Here is a 5,097-nt window from a genome sequence, read left to right as displayed (position 1 = left end):
GGGCGGTTGCCGAGCAACGAGCCCGGAGCGGGCCCCACAGCGCCCCCCAGCGGCCCCCGCGGGACCCGCAGGACCCTGAGGGGCGCGGGGGGAACGGAGCCCCGGGGGTGGTGAGGGAGCTGGAAAGGGGCTCAGCCTGGAGAAAAGGGGGCTCAGCCTGGAGAAAAGGGGGCTCAGCCTGGAGAGAAGGGGGCTCAGCCTGGAGAGAAGGAGGCTCAGAGGGCTGTTCTGGCTCTGCACAACTCCTCACAGGAGGGGACAGCCGGGGGATCGGGCTCTGCTGCAGGGAGCAGGGCCAGGGGAGGTTGGATAATGGGGGAAATTTCTTCCCTAGAGGGGTGGTCAGGCCCTTGCACAGGCTGCCCAGGGCAGTGGGCATGGAATGGTGGAATCACCATGCCTGAAAACGTTCAAAATATGCGTGGAGATGGCCCCTGGGGACATGGCTTCACGGTGAATATGGCAATGCTGGGAGAGTGGTCAGACTCCATGATCTTAGAAGGCTTTTTCGAGACTTTAATGGAGCTGTGATTCCATGATTCTGGGTTCCCAGCTGCAGTGCTCTGGAAGCAGAGCCCTCACAGATCCCTCACAGATCCCTCACAGAGCACAGGGCAGGGTGTGAGCTGCCTCCTACCCCTGGTGTGGTTCCTGCCGGGTGATCCCCTGGATCTGGCTCTGCCAAGCTGGGAGCCAGGCTCCGGCAGCCTGCTCTAGAATCCCAGGATTTTAAAATTAATACTATTTTTGAGCTCTTCCCACACACACAACTCAACATCTCCGGCAGATCGCCTCCAGCTGACAGCCCTGAGCCGCCTCCGCTCCCCTCCTGCCCTCGAGCTTGCTTCCAAGCCTGCCTGGGGATGAATTTTAAAACCTGAATCCATACATAGTCAGGTGCACAGTCATTGTCAACAACCTGAGATAAATTCCCAGCTAAATGTAGAACAGAGTATGACTTAAGGAATATGTCCATCAAGGTTGAGATATTATCCTGGCCTGCAGGCTGATCATTAATTCATAAGCTTTGTCCTCCAAGAACCAGGGTCAGTCTTTTTGGAGGCTGTACATGGAATGAGAGTTTGGAGGATTTGTTTGACCTCAGCCATGCTAAAGAAGCAAATGATTGGCAAGACCCAGGAGCTGGAGATGAGAATCCAGTGTTTGGCATGGAGGGCAGTTTACCACTGCCTTCAGAACTGCAGATGCTCTGCCATGGGGGATTTTTGAGTCAGCAGCACCTTGTTCTCTAGATCCAACTCAAGCAGAAATTGTTGTTCTGGAGGCAGGTACCAGTATTTGTGTGAGACTGCATCATCACCTGCTCCTCTGGGAGCTCAGAGTCAGGAGGGATGTGTGACCAGGGTGTGAGAGCAGACTCAGTGCATGGGAGATACAGCCTGGAGGAACGGAGGAAAGAGGCAGCATTTGCCTGCTTAGTGCTCTCTGTGCACCTCATTTCCCAACAGGCAGCCTCTGTGTCCACCTGGGGCTGATTGCCCAAGGCTACAGATGAAAGCCCTGGAGTATCAAAGGCCAGTTTGGAACAATGGGTGGCTCCCCCACCCCCTGCATGGTGGCAGCCTCACCTCAAGCCCGAGGGGCAGTTTTGAGCACTGCAATATAAGAAGGGTCTGAAGTCGTTGGAGAGTGTCCAAAAGAGGGTCACAGAAATAGGGAAGGGTCTGGAGGGGCCACACGAGGAGTGGCTGAGGGCACTTGGTCTGTTCACCCTGGGGCCTGAGGTCAGAGCCCACTGGGGGCTGCAGCTCCGACCTCTGCTCTGTGTGACAGTGACAGGACCTGAGGGAACAGCTGGAGCTGGGCCAGGGGAGGGTCAGGCTGGGTATCAGGGGAAGGCTCTTCCCCCAGAGGGTGCTGGCACTGCCCAGGCTCCCCAGGGAATGGGCACAGCCCCGAGGCTGCCAGAGCTCCAGGAGTGTTTGGGCAGCGCTGCCAGGGATGCCCAGGGTGGGATTGTTGGGGGGTCTGTGCAGGGTGGGGGTCAGACTGGATGATCCTTGTATGTCTTTTCCAGCTCAGGTGTTCTATCTATAATTCTATGATTTTTTTCAAGAAAAAAAAAAATCTGAGGAAAATTAAGGCAGCCACAGTAAAAATTGCATATTGAAATTAAATTTTATATCTCAAAGGATGAAAAGTACAACACAATTTACTGTATGTTTGTTAATTTAGATACATGTTGTTATTTGAATGGTGACATATATTGCATTGCTCTCTACATTAATGTTCTTCATATATTTTTTTGTCCTTTTAAATAAATATTATTGAAATAGGAAAAAGGAACTAAAATAGAGAAATTAGAATGATCAAATTTGTGTAAACAAGAGCAAGGTGCATCATAGGGTTCAGAAATAATGTACAAATAAATTCACTGCAGCAATGTTCTTTAAGAATAAGCAAATATTCAGAGTAAGCAAATATTTCAGAATAAGCAAATAAGTAAAGCAGGGCCTTTGAAAATGAAGATGTCATCCCATGTGTGGGAATGACAGTGGTGATGACATCCCACAGTGGTGATGCTGTCTAGAACACTGTACAAACACACCATGCTCCAAAGTCACCTACATGCACCTGGATAAGGCCCTGAGCCACCTGATGTGATGCTGGTGTTGGCTCTGCCCTGAGTGGGGTGGCACCAGCTCTCTAGGCCTCCGATTTAAGCTGTGCTTTGGGTCTGGGTTAATGTCCATAGCCAAGTTCCTTGGTTTGTCTTGATAGAACTTGTCTGTTCCTTGGAGTGTCCTCTGGGATGGCATAAAAAGCTCCCAGCTGGTATGGTGGAAGGGAGAAACTTGGGGGAACTTTATCTGTAGCTTCATTTTGGGTTTCTCCTTCAGACTGGCTTGGACTGAGACACCTCCTGCCATTGGAACAGGCCCAGCCCAGTGAGTGGAGGAGCCACCTGTGCTGTGCTTATTTGAAGAAGCAGTTGGGATGTGGTGGAATGGCTTTTGAGGTCTGTGTTCCATGACTTTTGGGGGTGGATGGTACTGAATGTCACCTGCAGCAGAGCTGCTCAGGCCAGCTCTTGTGCCCCCAGGACTTCCTGCAGAGTGCTGTGACCTAAACATGGCACTCTGTTCCAGATTGCAGGGCAAGATGTATTCTATTACCATCTGTATGGCACTTGTCTTTTGTCAGTGGGCAGTTTTCCTTATCTCTCTTTGAGTGATCACAATCACTCCTCCCTTGGGAGGGGACATCTGCTGATAACAGCTATTGAATGTCCCTGCATGGCTGATAAGAACTACAGCATCCCCCTGGGAGATGTGAGCCCAGAGGGAGGAGCCAAGCATTCCTACCCGGATATAATCTGGAGATTCTGGAACACCAGCACGGCTTCTGCACTGGATTGCCCAGAGGAACAGCAGCTGCCTCTGCCCCTGGATCTTCAGAGGCAGAGACTGCACCTTTCTCCAGGATCCCTGCTCCAGCAGAGCCAGCCCTGGCACTGCAGGAGGGCTGAGCCACAATTCCAATGGTTCTGCTGCCAACACCCTGACCCACAGGGTGTCAGGCTGGGTTCTGACTCTGTCAGTGTTGTTTAGTTCACTGCATTGTTTATTTTATGCTTTTATTATTTTCTTCCCTAGTAAAGAACTGTTATTTCCTGCTCCCATATTTTTTGCCTGAGAGTCCCTTAATTTAAATTTAAAATTTATAGTAATTCAGAGGGGTGGGGAGGGTTTACATTCTCCATTTCAGGGGAGGTTCCTGCCTTCCTTAGCAGACTCCTGTCTTCCCAAACTGAGACACACCTCCTGGTGACTCAGGTGTTCTGCCAGGCCTGTGCTGGGACATCAGGGACACAGTTCCCAGCAGTTGTGGGAACACTCTTGGCTCTCCAAGGCTGCAGTGTGTCCTGGCTCAGTGTCTCCTGCACAAGCCAGGCTGGGGAAGCTGCTGTCACACTGCCAAGCAAACCTGGTTTTCTGCAACTCTTAGTGAATACACAGAATCTGTGCCTGCAGGTCCTGTAGGTTAAGAACACTGAGATGAGATCCCCAGGAAGCACAGCTGCTCTGGCTGTACTCCAGCCCTCCTTCTCCCAGAAGTACTCACTCTTTCTCTTGGAAAGACAATCAGACCCTTTTACTTGGGCACAGCAGTGCAGAGCCCAGATGCCCAGTTTGAGGTGTTTTGCATTTGCTGTTTTTGTGGATCCCAGCTGGAATCCCTCTCACTGCTCCCTTGCTCCCTTGTCTGTAGCTCTCAGGGATAACAGTCCTTGGAGCTGTCATTGCCCAGCAGAGTAACCTGGGGAGGGTTGTTCTCCCTCACCTGAGCACTTGGGAAGGTGGCTGGTATGGCTTGGATGAGTGTAAGTCTGCCACAGGGAGGAAAAAGGATTTCAAGGAACAGATAGATGGATTTTGGAAGAACTGAGGGTGCATCCAAGCCACCTTCAGTGTTTTGGTTTGAAAAGACAAGTGTCTGCTAAGGAAGGCAGAAGCCTCCCCTGAACTGGAAACTGTAAACCCTCTCTTCTGAATTGTTATAAATTTGAAATTAAGGGGGGCTCTCAGGTAAAGATATGGCAGCCGGAATAACAGTTCTTTATTAGGGAAGAGAATAAAAAAAAACAAAACAAACCACCAAAAAACCCAAAAATGCAGTAAACTAGAACAACACTGCCAGAGTCAGAACCCAGCCTGACACCCTGTGGGTCAGGCTGTTGGCAGCAGAACCATTGGAATTGTGGCTCAGCCCTCCTGCAGTGCCAGGGCTGGCTCTGCTGGAGCAGGGATCCTGGAGAAAGGTGCAGTCTCTGCCTCTGAAGATCCAGTGGCAGAGGCAGCTGCTGTTCCTCTGGGCAATCCAGTGCAGAAGCCGTGCTGGTGTTCCAGAATCTCCAGATTATATCCAGGTAGGAATGCTTGGCTCCTCCCTCTGGGCTCACATCTCCCAATGGGATGCTGTAGTTCTTATCAGCCATGCAGGGACATTATAATAGCTATTATCAGCAGATGTCTCCCTGGAGGGAGCAGTGGGTGTAGAAGAGATAAGGAAAGCTGCCCACTGAACAGAAGACACCTGCCATACCTCTAACAGGTGGTAAATAGAATACATATT

The sequence above is a fragment of the Agelaius phoeniceus genome, chromosome 25, assembly GCF_051311805.1.
Source record: "Agelaius phoeniceus isolate bAgePho1 chromosome 25, bAgePho1.hap1, whole genome shotgun sequence".
NCBI classification, from domain to species: domain Eukaryota; kingdom Metazoa; phylum Chordata; class Aves; order Passeriformes; family Icteridae; genus Agelaius; species Agelaius phoeniceus.
Note: the sequence above shows the minus strand (reverse complement) of the source record.